Source organism: Bos javanicus, chromosome 11 (genome assembly GCF_032452875.1).
Source record: "Bos javanicus breed banteng chromosome 11, ARS-OSU_banteng_1.0, whole genome shotgun sequence".
Classification (NCBI taxonomy): domain Eukaryota; kingdom Metazoa; phylum Chordata; class Mammalia; order Artiodactyla; family Bovidae; genus Bos; species Bos javanicus.
In genome coordinates, this window is record NC_083878.1 from 60,982,304 (window position 1) to 61,000,610 (window position 18,307).

Genomic DNA, 18,307 nt, shown 5'->3' on the forward strand with positions numbered 1-18,307 from the left:
CTTACATTTGGAATATGTATTTTAAAAAAATCCTCAAAGTTCAACAGTGACAAAAGAAACAATCCAATTATAAAATAGACAAAATACATTAAAAGGTTTCATAGACGAGAATGTAGAAATGCAGGTATGAAAGATGTTCATTAGCATTAGTCATTAGGAAAATGCAAGTTAAAACCACAGTGAGATATTATTACATACCTATCAGAATGACTAAAATTTAAAAATGGTTATCATACCAAGTGCTGGTAAGGATGCACAGAAGTTGGATCTGTCATGCATTGCGGGGGGAGTGTAAAATGGTACAGGCAATCTAGAAATTGGTTTAGTATTTCCTTGCAAAACTAAACATGCCACTAGCAATCAATTCTTGGACATTTATCTTAAACAAATGAAAACTTATGTTTACATAAAACCTATACAACAATATTCACTGTAGCTTCATTTCTACTAGCAAAATATTGGAAATATCCTAAATGCCCTTCAGTGGGTGAATGGTTGAACAAGCTCTACATCCACACATTGGAATGCTGCTCAACAATAAAAAGGAAGGGACTGCTGATGAACTACGTGAAACAACCTGGATGCACCTCAAGGACATTATGTTTAGTGAAAAAAGAACCAATCATATAAAGCTAAATGCAGTAAAATTCCATTTATACCATGTTTTTGAAATAACTGCAAAGATTGAGAAGAGGTTCATGGTAGCCAAATGACAAGGGTGGGGACAAGGTGGTGAGTGCTAATTCAAAGTGGTAGCAGGAGGCAGTTATTTTGCAATAACACGACAGCTGAATCTTGATTGTAGTGGTGGTTACTTGAATATATACATGGGATTAAACTCTATAAAATTATACGTACACACACACACAAATGAATGCTGGCCATAAAAAGATGACAACTAAGTACCACACCAACTGTGACTGGTACATTAACAGTCATATACCACTGTCTGTTTCCTAGTTTGATTTTATACTATAGCTATGAGATGACTATATATACTATACTATATTATATACTATAGCTATGATGAAAGGTGCATGAGGCTCTTTATACCACAACTGTAACTTCCTATGAATTTATAATTATTTCAAAAAATGTTTAAAAAGTGAGTTATAATCATTATATGGCTTTGATATTTTTTCATCAGCTATTTTAAAGGATTGGATTTACCAGCAAAGATCATGATGCTGTTATTTTTAAAAACTATATTATCCAAGAGGAATATTATCTTTTCAAGTAGCCATCTTGGAAGTTTGACCACTTATACAAGTGTTTTGGATCATTGCAGATAAAATATTTTAGATATCCTCCTTTATAACTGCCTGTGGTGATCACCAGTCATAGGCAAGTATGAAGCCTATTATTTTATAGGACACTCTCTTGTCCTATTTTCTCCCCACTGCTGTTACTTCATCTTAGTTCTATATGTTCCTCAAATAAAATGGGCTTATCTGGCACAGATGGAACACCTGTAAGAAAAGGAACAAGAGGGTCCATCATCAGTTTATTTGAATCCAAAGGAAGTCTTTCCTTTGTTTCAGTCACTGGAAATTAATGCTGTGAACTTGTCGAGTATGAAATGTTTTCTCATGTGATGGAAGACTGAATCTTGTTCATGTTAATGCCTTTCACTGTTGCCAAGGTATGGGACGACATTTGAAAGAATTTGAAGCAACATATGTTTATCTTAAAGCAGTTGAATAGCTAATGTCAAGGAAACATTTGATATTTTTTTTAATCTACTGCAGTGGCTTTAATTTTTATTTTATTATTTACTTTTTATTGAAGTAGAGTTGATTTACCAACTGATTTTTTTGGAATTTAAGTTTTCATGACTCTTGGTCTTTGGGAATTAAATGCCTCTAAGAGATGCAGCTAAGACTCCCTATCGAGGCTCACAAGATTGTATTTTCTTACTGATGTGATGTCAGAAGGTGAGGAAACTAAACCCAAGGCTGCAGAAGGAAAAAAAAAAATGTGTCACTTACTTGTTCAAGGAAGTACAGGTGTTAAGATTCAAACTGGCCATGTGGATTTTGCAGATATTACCTGATGTTCTTATTTGTTTCACATTGAAGAACTATCTCTGACTCAGTGGAACCACAGATTTTGAAACATTATATGACTATGCAGTAGAAATAAAGTCAGAACTACAAAAGAGATTCATAAATTTTGATGAACATGACTCATGCTGCAAGTTTCTTCAATTGCCCTTAGATTACAGACTCTGAATAAATCTCTAGCCAAGTTGCTCAGTTTTAAGAAAAGCTTGTTGAACTGAAAGCAATGCCAAATCTTTGCTATTCTAGAGGCTAGTAATACATTAACCCTGGCATTATACTAAATTTTATGGCTGTGTACTCAATTCTGGCTTTTATTTGTATCTACCTGGCTGTGAAAATGTATATGTTTTTTTAAAGAAAATACTGATATAAAGGCAAAAAGTCACTTTATTTGATTTTAATCTGGAGTCCAAACTGAGACCAGATTTACTTGCAGGCTAGATTTGTAGCCTATGCCTGTGAGCTTCTGGAGTTAAGTGATTATTCAGCTTTAGGTTTGTGCAGGTCAATCCCCTTTCTCCCTTCGTTTCCCCCTCCTCCTCCTCCTCTTCCTTTTTCTCCTTCTCCTTCTCCTCTTTTTCCTCCAAGTAAACTGAGAGTGAGAAGTAGCTTTCCTGGAGTGAAAGGATAGATGATAATCTGAATGAACTCTAGAAATAGGGCACCAGTGTCTTACCTCTTATTGTTTTTGCAATTCAAACAAGAATGTAAAAATGGAGTTGAGGATCAAATTCCTTCTTGTTTAGGATTTAGAGGAGTCACAGTTTATTTTCATTCTACCCAACTTTAAATTGTAAAGTCCTATGAAATATGTTTTGTACAGTTGACTGTCTTTTTATATCCCTTTGCCTATGTTCATTTAATTCTTATCATTTTATTGTAACTTAATTAATATAGAATTATTTGTTGATTGCATATACAATACAAATAGTTTGTAAAGTAGAAAGTAAAAAACTCTAACCACTCACATATTCCCCCAGCCCCTTTCCACACCCATTCCCAAGAAGCAAACACAAACTTCTGACATCTTTCCAGACATTTCTGAAGAACATTCAGGAACACATGTTTTCACAAAAATGAAATCATACTTTGCATATTGTTACATAACTTTTTACTAATTCATCAGACTTAATGGCAAAGAATATAAAAAAGAATGTATACATATGTATCTATGTTGTTTTGTTTTGCTTTTTTAAATTCCACATATGAATGAAATTATACTGTTCTTGTCTTTCCCCTCTTTGCTTATTTTCACTTAGCATAATAACTTCAAGGTCCATCCATTATCACAAATGACAAAATCTCATTCTTTTTTAATGGCTGAATAGTATTCATCGTATACATTGTATATATGTACTACATCTTCTTTATACATCTTGAAAGCAACCAACTTAAGTTGTTTCCATATTTTGGCTATTGTAAATAATAGTGCAGTGAACATAGGGGTGCATATATCTTTTCAAATAACCATTTTCTTATGGTGTGGGGGAATACCTATAAGTGGAATAGATCATATGGTAGTTCTAGTCTCAAATTTTTAAGGACTCTCTATACTGTTTTCCATAGTAGCTACACCAATTTACATTCCCACCAATAGTGCACAGGCTTCTCTTCTTTCCACATTCTCTCCAACACTGTTACTTCTTGTCTTTTTTATAATAGCTCTTCTAACAGTTGTGAGGTGGTATCTCATTTGTTTTGATCTTCATTTACCTAATAATTAGTGATGTTGAACATCTTTTCTTATGCCTGTTGGCCATCTGTAGTCAGACACAACTGAGCGACTTCCCTTTCACTTTTCACTTTCTTGCATTGGAGAAGGAAATGGCAACCCACTCCAGTGTTCTTGCCTGGAGAATCCCAGGGACAGTGGAGCCTGGTGGGCTGCCGTCTATGGGTCGCACAGAGTCAGACACGACTGAATCGACGCAGCAGCAGCAGCAGCAGCAGCAGCAGCAGCAGCAGCAGCAGGTCCTGTTTGGAAAATGTCTATTCAGATCTTCTGCTCATTTTTTAAACGGGTTGTTTGTGGGATCTCATTTTGAATTTATATGTTCCTAATTGCCAGTGAAGTTGAACATCTTTTCATGCTTATTAGGTATTAGCACTTTGTTATTTTGTGGGCTACGTGTTCATATTTTTTGCCCTTATTGGGTGTTTGCCTTTTGTTTGTTTATTTATTTATAGGAGTTGTTTTTATACTAGTGCCATCAATACTTTCTCACTAAAAATGTATTTTATAGAAATTTTACAGTTTTGTGCAGTCATCTGTCCTTCCTTTCTTTTGTGGCTTCTGAGTTTTGTGTCTTACTTAGGAAGATCTTTTTTCAAGATTATAAAGTATTTCCTGTATTCTATTCTAGAGCTTTCACAGTTTTGCCTTTTTACATTTTGCTTATTAATACCTCTGGTATTTAGCTTTTAAGATATGTGGTATGAGGAGAACTCTTATTGTTTTTTCCCTAAATAGACAGTTGACCCCAAACTAGTTATAGATTAGGCCATTCTTTCCACAATGGTTTGAAATGACATATTTTTATATACTAAATTTCAAATTTATATAGATATGGTTCTGAATACTTTTTATTCAATTAATCTATTTCTATTCCAATATTATGCTATTTTAATCACTATAGCTTTATAGTAAGCTTTGTTACTTAAAGGATTCAGTTCCTTCTCATTTTTATTCTTATAATTTGCTTTATAATTGTTGCTAATTTACTAACCAAATGAACTTAGAATTACTTTGCCAAATTCCATTTAAAAATTCCATCGAAACTTTCAAATTTGGAGTGATTCGTCTTCACAACATTACATCTTCTCACTTAGAATCATACTATGTTCTTATTTTTGTCAATAGTCTCAAATACTTTCTAGAAAGCTTTATGGTTTTCTTCATCTTGTGTATTTTTTTAGGTAAGATTTTTGCATTGTAGTTTATAGTTTTTTTAATTAATTAATTAATTTATGGTTGTACTAGGTCATTATTGACGCATGTGGGCTTTCTCTAGTGGCGAGCAGGGGCTACTCTAGTGGTGGTGTACGGATTTCTCATTGTCGTGGTTTCTCTTGTTGCAGAGCACAGGCTTTAGAGTTCGGGCCTCAGTAGTTGTAGTATACAGGCTTGCATATGGAATCTTCCCAGATAGGGATGAAGCCCATGTCCTCTGCATTGGCAGACAGATTCTTAACCACTAGACTATAGGGAAGTCCTGTAGTTGATAATTTTATTAGTGATATTAATGGGGTCTTTTATCCATTATTTTTAATTAGTTACTATTGGTATCTACAAAAACTATTAGTAATGTGTATGTTGATATTATACCTGTCTTCCTGACTATAATCTCTTATTTAATAGCTTCTTAAAATAGATTATTTTGTACCATTTTTAGGTACGTGAACATAGCATTTTGTTTAACCTTTTCTAATATTTTTCTCTCCTCTTGTGTGTTTTCTGTATATGTGTCTCTTTGTGGATAAAGAGAATGAAATAAGTTTATTTACCTTACTGCATTGGTTAACGTTTCCAGAACATTGTTGAACAATATTCATTATGACAAGCATTTTTGTCCTGTTTCTAATTCCAATGGGACTATCTCTCTAGCATTTCAAGATTTCAAGTTTACTATTGACTTCTGATAAATACTCTTTATCAAATTAAATGTTTGTTCTATTCCTAGCTTATTAAAATTCTTATTAAAACAATTGTTACTGCCTTGTCTCAATCTATCAAAACAAGTAAGTACCCTCTAATATATTAATGTCATGAATTAAAGTACTAGATTTTCTGATGTTGAATCATCCTTACATTTCTAAATTCTACTTTATAGTGATATGTTTTTTTTTTTTAATATATTGCTGTATTTAGTTTGCTAATATTGAATTTAGGTTCTTTGCACCTATAATTATGAATGAGATTAGACTCCATTTTTTTCCATTTTTCTTTTGTGTAATTTTTGTTGTCATTGATATAAACATAATGTTAAGCTTACAAAAGGAATTTGACAGATTTTCTTTTTTCTTTTTGACAGATTTTCATCTCTTTAAATTCTCTGAAACAGTTTAAATGACATAGAAGTAATTTGTACCTTGGAGGTTTGAGAAAATTTACTCACAAAATCACCTGAGTCTGGAACTTTTGAAGGGAGAATATTTTAGACTAGCTTAAAACTATTTTAAGGATATTGACCTATTTTTTTCTTTTACCTTTTCTTGTATACAGTTTGGCAAATTTAGATTTTCCTAGAAATTCTTCCATCTTATCTAGTTTCTCAATGTACTGTTTTAAGCTGCATATACTATTCTTTTAAACATCTGTATTCTATAAGGTTATACTTGCCTATTATTATGATTGGCACCACTATTGTGGCTTTCTCTTTTTATTTATTAGAGTTTAGTAGAGGCTAGCTCATTAAATTGCTTTTTAGAGGAACAGTTTTGGGGTTTCAGATTTTATTTTCATCAAATTTCTGCTTTTATTTTTCTTATTTCCTCCCTTCTATTTTGTTGTTTTTGTTCTTTTCCAATTTCTTTTTTTCTGTACAGCAAAATGACTGAGTTATACCTATATGTATATATTCTTTTTCATACTCTTATCCACAGTTTATCACAGGATATTGACTATAATTCCCTGTGCTATACGGTAGGAACTTGTTGTTTATCCATCCTATATATAGTTGTTTGCCTCTGCTAATCCCAAACTCTCATTCCTTCTCCAATTTCTTAAGTTGAATGCTCTATTTTATTTATTTGTTTTTCAATCTTTTTCTTACCAATAGATGGGTCTAAAAAGATTGCATATGTTTCTGAGTAACATTTTGGTCATATCCCAGAGCTTTTTTTTATTCTTGTATATTTTATTCAGGTATAATTTATTTATCATAAAACTCATTCAGTTGAAGTACAGAATGTAATCATTTCTAATAAAAATATAGAGTTGAGAAGCTATCATTACAACCTAATTTTAGAATATTTCCATCACCCTATAAAGAAAGCTTCCACCCTTTTGTAGTCATTCCAGGCAGTTGGTCATTTTTAAAAACACAAATGCCCAAGTCCTGCTGTAGACTCCTATGTAAGTCAGAATTCTGGGGATGTGGTCCTCACATGTGTATATCACATGTGTATATTCTAAAAGATCTTCAGTGATTCAACTTTGATCCAGGTTTGAAAATCACCTTGATGTGAAAAGAAACTATTTAATTGCTTGGTGAGAGAGGAATCAAGGAGAGTTAAAAAGTTGAATAATTCATTGGAACACTGTTTAAGGAAACAGAAATTCTTTAAATTACTTTGGTAACATGGGATCCTTGCGTCCAGGGATTGGATCAATTCATTTTTATATTTCTCACAATGCCAAGTACAGTGATTAACATAAAGATGATGCTTCAAATATATGTTTTAAATGTAGAAGAGAATTTATTTATAAAGGGTGTCAAATCTACAAAGATTATTCTCTAAAATACGTTTTTCACTTAACTTTAAAACTTATTTAGAAAACACTTTGTTTTTCATTTACATTCTGAAGTTTATTAAAGTCTAACTTATAATAAAACATTGAAAGCATTTTACTTCCCAAAATAACACATTTCCTCTTTTTTAAAAAGCCAAATGAGTTCATCATAATTAATGCTGCATACCAGATCCTGTATAATAATAATTAACCACATATTGTTAATTGCTCTGAAAATGCATTTGATTTAATTAGCTTAAAACAGCATTTTCTGTATATTACAAAATGAACTAATGTTATTCTTTCAATTTGAAGTTGTGCTGCCACAATTTAGTTTAAATATTCCATTTCAATTAAACATTTGAATTCTCTGGACTTCTCAAATTAGGTATTGCCATTTGTGGATACAATGCAATATAATAATTATAAAGCTTTTTTATTGTAGTAGAAAATGGATAACATTAAATTTACCATCTTAACCATTTTTAAGTATGCAGTACCATTTTTAAGTACACTGGCTTCCTGCGGAGCTCAGCAGTAAAAGAATCCACCTGCAGTGCAGGAACCACAGGAGACATGGGTTTGATCCCAGGGTTGGGAAGATCCCTTGGAGGAGGGCATGGCAACCCACTCCAGTATTCTTCCATGGAGAGTCCTCATGGACAGAGGAGCCTGGTGGGCTACACTTCATTGGGTGGCAAAGAGTCAGACACTGACTGAAGCGACTTAGCATGCGTGCACAACAGTGTTAAGTATATGCACATAGTTACACTGAAGAACTCTAGAACTTTTTCATCTTGCAAAATTCAAACTATACACATTGAACAACAACTCCCATCTGTTACTTCCCCTTGCCCCTGACAACCATCATTCTACTTTTTTGTTTTTGAGTTTGACTATTTTCAGTTCAGTTCAGTTCAGTTGCTCCGTTGTGTCCGACTCTTTGTGACCCCATGAATCGCAGCACACCAGCCCTCCCTGTCCACCACCAACTCCCAGAGTTCACTCAGACTCACGTCCATCGAGTCAGTGATGCCATCCAGCCATCTCATCCTCTGTCGTCCCCTTCTCCTCCTGCCCCCAATCCCTCCCAGCATCAGAGTCTTTTCCAATGAGTCAACTCTTTGCATGAGGTGGCCAAAGTACTGGAGTTTCAGCTCTAGCATCATTCCTTCCAAAGAAATCCCAGGGCTGATCTCCTTCAGAATGGACTGGTTGGATCTCCTTGCAGTCCAAGGGACTCTCAAGAGTCTTCTCCAACACCACAGTCCAAATGCATCAATTCTTCGGCGCTCAGCCTTCTTCACAGTCCAACTCTCACATCCATACATGACCACAGGAAAAACCATAGCCTTGACTAGATGAACCTTTGTTGGCAAAATAACGTCTCTGCTTTTCAATATGCTATCTAGGTTGGTCATAACTTTCCTTCCAAGGAGTAAGCGTCTTTTAATTTCATGGCTGCAGTCACCATCTGTAGTGATTTTGGAGCCCAGAAAAATAAAGTCTGACACTGTTTCCCCATCTATTTCCCATGAAGTGATGGGACTGGATACCATGATCTTCATTTTCTGAATGTTGAGCTTTAAGCCAACTTTTTCACTCTCCACTTTCACTTTCATCAGGAGGCTTTTGAGTTCCTCTTCACTTTCTGCCATAAGGGTGGTGTCATCTGCATATCTGAGGTTATTGATATTTCTCCCGGCAATCTTGATTCCAGCTTGTGTTTCTTCCAGTCCAGCCTTTCTCATGATGTACTCTGCACAGAAGTTAAATAAACAGGGTGACAACATACAGCCTTGACGAACTCCTTTTCCTATTTGGAACCAGTCTGTTGTTCCATGTCCAGTTCTAACTGTTGCTTCCTGACCTGCATACAGATTTCTCAAGAGGCAGATCAGGTGGTCTGGTATTCCCATCTCTTTCAGAATTTTCCACAGTTTATTGTGATGCACACAGTCAAAGGCTTTGGCATAGTCAATAAAGCAGAAATAGATGTTTTTCTGGAACTCTCTTGCTTTTTCCATGATCCAGCAGATGTTGGCAATTTGATCTCTGGTTCCTCTGCCTTTTCTGAAACCAGCTTGAACATCAGAAAGTTCACGGACAAGGGAATGGCAAACCACTTCAGTATTCTTGCCTTGAGAACCCCATGAACAGTATGAAAAGGCAAAATGATAGGATACTGAAAGAGAAACTCCCCAGGTCAGTAGGCGCCCAATATGCTACTGGAGATCAGTGGACAAATAACTCCAGAAAGAGTGAAGGGATGGAGCCAAAGCAAAAAGAATACCCAGCTGTGGATGTGACTGGTGATAGAAGCAAGGTCCGATGCTGTAAAGAGCAATATTGCATAGGAACCTGGAATGTCAGGTCCATGAATCAAGGCAAATTGGAAGTGGTCAAACAAGAGATGGCCAGAGTGAATGTCGACATTCTAGGAATCAGCAAACTGAAATGGTCTGGAATGGGTGAATTTAACTCAGATGACCATTATATCTACTACTGCGGGCAGGAATCCCTCAGAAGAAATGGAGTAGCTATCATGGTCAACAAAAGAGTCCAAAATGCAGTACTTGGATGCAATCTCAAAAATGACAGGATGATCTCTGTTCGTTTCCAAGGCAAACCATTCTTCAATATCACAGTAATCCAAGTCTATGCCCCAACCAGTAACGCTGAAGAAGCTGAAGTTGAACTGTTCTATGAAGACCTACAAGACCTTTTAGAACTAATACCCAAAAAAGACGTCCTTTTCATTATAGGGGACTGGAATGCAAAAGTAGGAAGTCAAGAAACACCTGGAGTAACAGGCAAATTTGGCCTTGGAATACGGAATGAAGCAGGGCAAAGACTAATAGAGTTTTGCCAAGAAAATGCACTGGTCATAACAAACACCTTTAGAATAGCCACTATAAAAAAAAAAAAAAAAAAAAACAGGAAATAACGAGTGTTAGGGAAGGTGTTGAGAAGTTCGAACACTTGTGCACTGTTGGTAGGAATGTAAAATGGTACACTTGCTATAGAAAACAATAAGAAGTGTCCTCAGAAAATTTAAAATAAAATACCATATGATCCAGCTACTCCACTTCTATGTATATCTGAAAGAACTGAAAATAGGGTGTTAAAGTGAAATTTGCAGATCTATGTCTATTGCAGCATTATTTACAATTGCCAACAGGTAGAATCCACCTAAATGTCCATTAACAAATGAATGAGTGAAGAAAATGCTGTATACACATACAATGGAATATTATTCAACCTTAAAAGAAAGGAAATCCTATCATATGCTACAACATGGATGAACCCTGAAAACAAGATGCTAAGTGAAATAAACTACAAACAAAATACAAAAAGACAAAATCTGCATTATTTCCCCTTTAAGAGGAGAGTCCCTTGGACTGCAAGGAGATCCAACCAGTCCATTCTGAAGGAGATCAGCCCTGGGATTTCTTTGGAAGGAATGATGCTAGAGCTGAAACTCCAGTACTTTGGCCACCTCATGCGAAGAGTTGACTCATTGGAAAAGACTCTGATGCTGGGAGGGATTGGGGGCAGGAGGAGAAGGGGATGACAGAGGATGAGATGGCTGGATGGCATCACTGACTCGATGGACGTGAGTCTGAGTGAACTCTGGGAGTTGGTGGTGGACAGGGAGGGCTGGTGTGCTGCGATTCATGGGGTCGCAAAGAGTCGGACATGACTGAGCGACTGATCTGATTCTAAAGGTATCAGATGATATTTCACTGTGGTTTTGATTTGCATTTCCCTGGTAATTAGTGATAGTGAGCGTCTTTTTATATGTTTGTATGCTCTTTGTATATCTTCTTTGGAGAAACTTCTGTTGAAGTTTTCCGCCCATTTCTGAATTTTACTGTTGAGTTGTACAAGTCCTCTATACCTTTTGGATATTGATCCTTTATCAGATATATGGTTTGAAGATATTTTCTTCCATTCTGTAGTCTTTTCACTCTGTTGGTTATTTCTTTTGCTGCACAGAAGTTTTAAAGTTGATGTAGTCTCATTTGTCTATTTTTGCTTTTGCTACCCGCTTGTTTCATGTCACATCCTTGGAATTATTGCCAAATCAAATGTCAAGAAGATTTCCCCTGTATTTTCTCTAGGAGTTTTATTGCTTCAGGTCTTATGTTTAGGTTTTTAATCCATTTTGAGTTAATTTTTGTATATGATATAAGTTGAACATCCAACTTCATTCTTTTTCATGTGGCTATCTAGTTTTCCTGACACCATTTGTAGAAGAAACTATTCTTTCCCCATATGATATATTAGGTCTTATTTCTGGATTCTCTACTGTTCTGTTGGTTTATATGTCTGTTTTTATGCCAGTATCATGGTTTGATTACTATAGCTTTGTAGTATGCTTTTAAACAAGGAAATTTGAGACCTGTAGCTTTGTTTTTCCCTCTCAAGATTAATCGACTATTATGGGTCCTTTGAAATACCATATGAATTTTAACATGATTTTTTTCTATTTTTGAAAAAAAAAATCATTGGAATTTTGATAGGGATTGCATTGAATCTGTGTAAATCTTACATAAATCTGTATTTGTGTAATGTAGACATTTTAATAATACTAAGCCTTCTGATCTATTAATATGATATGTCTTTCCATTTATTTGTTTCTTCTTTAATTTCTTTCAGCAATGTTTCATAGTTTTCTGTGTATAAGTCTTGCTTCCTTGGTTAAGTTTATTCTAAGGATTTTATTAATTTTGATGCTATTATAAATGAGTTTGTTTTCTTAATTTCTTTTCAGATTGTTCATGTATTGATTTACAACTGATTTTTGTGTGTTTATTTTGTATCCTGAACTTTGCTGAATTCCTTTATTAATTCCCACAGGTTTTTTTGTATGTAGAATGTTTAGGATATTCTATACAAAAGATCATGTCATCTGCAACCAGAGCTAATTTTACTTTTTCCTTTCCTGTTTGGATGTCTATTTCTTTTTTCTTAGCTGATTTCTCTGGCTAGGACTTTCAGTACTATGTTGAATAGAAGTGGCGAGATTCTAGATTGTTCTTAATCTTAAAGGAAAGCGAAAGCTGAAACTGAAAAGTTTTTCATCATTTAACTTAAAATTTGTTTTAGTACCTAATGAAATGAAAAGTTGCCAATATACTAAAACAAATTTCCCTAGGGTGAGAGCCAGTCACAATCTTAATCAAGGTCATGAGAGAAAAATATGGTAATAGCTGATACACTAGTCAAAAGTTCAAACTAAGCAAACTTGTGTTCTATTCCAAGTCAGTCACGAATTTGCAGTGAGGCAAGCTTTTTTTTCTCCACCAAGTATCTGTTTTCCCTTCTATGAAATGGGATAATTTTTTAGAATAATTTTGTCTCTCTAAGATTTTATCTCTTTATGTTTTATGTGTATGTAAATTACTTTGTACTAATTGGTGATAAGAATAACTTCAGTTGAATGTGAGATTACAGCAAAATCTTTTTATTGGAAAAGATTATTGAGATCTTCATTTTTATTCTGAAAATAAGACTTCATAAAGATGGTAATTTTGGGATTTGCATTTATGCTTACCTTTAAAAATCATAGTAGTAACTACTATCTATAAATAAATAGCATAACTTTATTTTTTAGTACAGTGTTTTGAAATAAGGTAGTATGCAAGAAAGTCTGTTGCATTCCTATTAAATAAAAAGGTAGTTCCAAATTGTATAGTATGTTACATTTTCCTTACATGTTATATTAGTTTTCTGTTGCTTTTAATCTAAATCAAGTAAAGGTATTATCTCCATCCTGGGGCACAATTTGTGTCTATTTGGTGACTCGTGAAACTAGATAACAGATTTTTATGCCCCCAAAATACGTTGTTGGAATAAGCGTAGGGGAACACTTACAGATGTTCCAGCTTAAAAAGGAGAAGACAGAAGGTAAAGAAAGAGTGACTGGTCCCAAGAACTTCAAAATTCAGCAGGGGAAACTCCATTAAGTTCCAAGGTCTGGGAATTATCCTCTATGGTGTATGACATGGGTCATCTTTTCTTTTTCATGGAAAAAAGTATGTGTTGGCAGCTACGAAATTTATCAGCCTGTTTCCCTCCTGTAGAATTGTGAGAATCTTACAGCCTTTTTTCTTTTTATCCTCTTTCTTTCTTAGCCCAAGCTCACAGTGTTTCTGCTGATATAAAATTCTCAAGAATTTTGTGGGTCTTCCATGTATGTCACAAGGATTCACTCTATTCTATAAGAAGGTCATCCATAGGGCTTTCCTAGATAATCCCATCCATTCTTGGATTTCACTGAGATAGCTGAGGGAAGTCTTTAAGCTTCTGAAAAACTCTCTGGCTTGATTGAGGGGATCTGTGAGTCACAACCTCTTCAAAGAAACTTGTGTGTGACTGAATACTCTGATCTTTTAGATCTTTCTGAGCTAGTAGCAAAAGTTTGTCCAGCCACACCCTGAGTTTTCAATTTTTCTCTAGAGCACACTTTGCTGACAGTCAATCTCTTGATTTTCATGTCCTTTCTAATCTGGATAGGTTGAGAGTTTCCTAGATTATCAAAATCTGGATCCTATTTGTTTAACAGTTCTTTTCTCAATTTATTTATTTTCTTTCACATTTTACTATAAACAACTAGAGGAAAAATATTTGCATCTTCAACACTTTGCTTGGAAATCTACCAGCTGAATGTCCAGTTTTATAATTTATAAATTCTGCTTTCCACAGAACTGCACAATACAAATCCTTAAAGTACCTATTTCTACTAACGGTCTATTCAATGCAATCTAGACTTTTTTCTACCATACTTCTCTAATAATCTTCCAGCCTATGCCCAATGCCCAATTCCAAAGCTACTCTCATATATTTAATTATGTTACAGCAGCATCTCATTTCTAGGTACCAAAATCTGTATTAGTTTTCTACTGTTGCCATAACAAATAACCACAAACCCATTGACTTAAAACAGCACAAATTTATTATCTTGCAGTTCTGTAGATTAGAAGTCTGACACTCATTGAAATAAAATCAAGGTATCTACAGGGCTGCTTTTCTTTATGGAGGCTCTAGGGGAGAATTTGTTTCCTGCTCACTCAGATTGTTGGCAAAATTCAACAATTCCTTGTGTCTGTAGGACTAAGGGCCCCATTTGCTTCTTGGTGTAACATGAGGTTATTTTAAGCTTCTACAGACCACTGAACTTCTTTTTTTTAAACTTTTTATTTTGTTATTTGGGGTATAGCCAATTAACAAGCCACTGAACTTCTTGGTATATAGGCCCATTGCTCTGCAAAGCCCACAAAGGCAACTTCTCACATCACATCTCTCTGACTTCCATAGCTTTTCATATGGAAAGTTGCCTTAGTTGCTCATTACCAAAGGTTCTATAATCTCATCATTTTTCTTTATTTTTATTCCCAGAGTCACTTAGAAACCTGTTTTAAAATGTTCAAATTGTCAGACTTGGGGCTAGCATGTCTGTGTGTGTGTGTGTGTGTGTAGTGCAATATGCTAAGAGAATGTAACATTTATGGTTTCAACTTTGGGAATTTTATTGAGATTGTCTTTGTGACTTAGTACATGATCAGTTTTTATAAAAGTTCCATAGACATCTGAGAAAAACATGTATTTTCTGTTTATTTGGTATGAAGTTCTATGTATCAGTAAGATTTAGTTTGTAACTGTGTTAAACCAATACTCTGTATCCTCATTTATTTTCATCAACTTAGTCTGCCAAATTTTTAGAGAGATGTACTAAAGTATACATTCTATTTTGGATTGTGAATTATTCAATGTTTTTCTGGGAGAGAAGAAGCACTATGTAGACCTAAATCATGTTATATATAACCCGTGATCCTGAAGAGAAATATAACTAATTAAAACTGAAGAAATCTGTTTACATAGTATCACAAAAGCATCCTGATGAATTTTTGCCAGTTCTGCTTCTTGCATTTACTATACCAACCGCACTCATACTCAAACAGTTTCTTGTTTATTTCTCATCAGTTTTCCTGAACATAGCATATTTTTTGTTTCTCAAGGTCAACAATCTAGAAATTTTGAAAGAATAAAATAGTTCAAGAAACTGGTGAAGCATTCTGAGAGCAATATGGGGCTTTATAACCAGGTTATTCCCCAGATCTCAAGGGAGGAAAGTTGGGAGACACAGCATTTCCAGGAGTCAGATCTTTACTTGCAGAATTTTTAATATGGAATAGACTTTCTATTGACTTGCGTTTTGTAAAATAGCAAAATGAGTTTGGAAAGTAAGCTCAGTACTGAATTGGTGAATTAATTTCATGAGTTTGTTGATTTTGTTTTTGTTTTACATCTTACAGCTTAGTCTAGTGACCACTACTATAAAGAACTATGGTATATAACTGTCTTACTGTAACATCCCAAATGCTGCCTTAAAAGAAAGAGAATTTTTATAAAATCACATAATCCCTGTCTTAAATGCAGCACAGTCTACATTCCTATGTGAAGACCTATCGAGGGTATACTCAGAAAAAATTCCTCCCATTTTTTTCAAAATTTATGGGTTTTCATTGTAGAACTGCTTTTTCGTTAATTTTATCTTAAGGACCTTAAGTGTCCTGTAGTTAAATATGCTTAGTTTAGGAGAGTTAAGAAAATGTAAAACCTATTTTAAGAACCACTCTTTGCTAACTTACTTTTTCTGGAAGCAAATTCAACAGGGTTCTATGCAATAATGGGCCAGTGAAGATTTACTGTCTTAGTCATTTTGAGGGCTGAACCTCCTGGCTTTCTATGCCTTACTAAACTAGTTACTCTGCTGAACTATGAATTAACAAAATAAAAACCATCAGCAGCATGAAAAGAAAGCTGCTGCAATATCCTCTTATCAGAAAAAAAGAGACAAGGCACAAAATCTTCGGCTTTAGGAACAAATAGTAAATCATTTATGCAAGAGAGATTTGGGAGAGGAAATGTGGCATCCAGACAAATAAATAAAATACTGACAGTGCAGTATTAAAATGAAGTTAGCTAGCATTTAACCAAAGAGTGAAAATAGCCTGATTTTAGCTTCAGGCTGGTTGAAGAGCACAAACTTCTTAGGCTACATATGCTGACCTGCAGACAGAATTTTCTTGTCAATTCACACTTCACAGGCTTTCCCAAGAAACATACTGTCAAGTTTTAGATGTGCTAAGATCTTGATTCAAGATCAGGAAGATACACATGTCTTCACGGGAAGACACATGAAAGGTTGCAGTCAAAGTTTAATGTAAAGGATGAGATTTATCTGTCCATGTCCTTTCTTGTCAGTTGCTCATTGGTCCCCAAGCTATGAAAATGCTCTTTCTTTTTTTTCTTTGCCTCAATTACAACCCCAGAGATTTCAGAAGAGTCTAGCCTAAGCCTTCAACTTTCCTTGATAGATAAGACTGGCAGTTCCCCACTCTTTGCCAGCTTAAAGGAGTCTTTCTTCTTGCTTTTGAATTTTGTACCAATTCGTACCCATTCATTTGCCATATGACCATGTACTGACTTATGACTTTTCCTTTACTGTTTTTTAAACAATTATTTACTTCTTTTCTTTTATTGAACTTACACCATTTATCTTTAATCATTTATATTGGTTTGTAAGTTCCTTGAAGTCAGTTCAGTTCAGTCACTCGGTCGTGTCTGACTGTTTGCGACCCCTTGGACTACAGCACACCAGGCTTCTCTGTCCATCACCGATTCCTGGAGCTTGCTCAAACTCATGTCCATCAAGTTGGTGATGCCATCCAACCATCTTATCCTCTGTCATCCTCTTCTCCTGCCTTCAATCTTTCCCAGCAACAGGATCTTTTCCAATGAGTCAGTTCTTTGCATCAGGTGGCCAAAGTATTGGAGTTTCAGCTTCAGCTCCAGTCCTTCCAGTGAGTTTTCAGGACTGATTTCCTTTAAGATTGACTGGTTTGATCTCCTTACAATCCAGGGGGCTCTCAAGAGGCTTTTCCAACACCACAGTTCAAAAGCACCAGTTCTTTGATGCTCAGCCTTCTTCATGGCCCAACTCTCAGATCCATGCATGACTCCTGGAAAAACCATAGCTTTGACTATATGGACCTTTAGTCCATGTGTTATTGTTATTTGAATAAGAGTGAAGGGAAAGGGGTCAAAAAGGTGTTAACCTCTACTTGAACTGGGGCTCTCAGCTCTTGCAAACCCATGAAGCCAAAGAAATATGCCCATTTTAATGACAATTAACAGAACTCAACCAGGGTGCATGGGATAGTGTGGTTAATATTGATTACTATTATCTTGGAGATAACCACCAGTGGTTTACCAGTCACATCCTGTCAGATACAACCTGTGGGGGAAGCTGAAGAAGGGTGAGTAAGAAAGGGTAGGAGAAAGAAAGGTCAAGAAGGTAGATAGATTGGCTCAGTGAGGAACAGGACCTGAAGCAGACATAGGGGATGGATTAAGGGCCAGGGAAGAGCTGGTCGGTGAACCAACCAAAAGAGCTCCAGGCGAACATCAAAGATAAGAATGGGGACCAGGCTGTTTCCTGCATACTGATGCATGCCTGGATGAAGGAACCAGATAAAAAACAGATATATCTGCACCACAAAAGCCAGTTCAGGGCTTCAAACAAGCTGTCTCTCCACATCTACAGAGCTTTTATGTTTCAGTTGAAAATAATCTATTTCAGAACATGTGGGTCTCTCAGTTCAGGTACCATTCTGGCTGCTAGGAGAAGTCTCTTTTGCTCTGTTTGTTCGTTTGGTATTTTCTGGTGTCCTTGTACTTCCTTGGGGTCCTGGAATGGTCCTCTCTTATTCCCATCAACTCC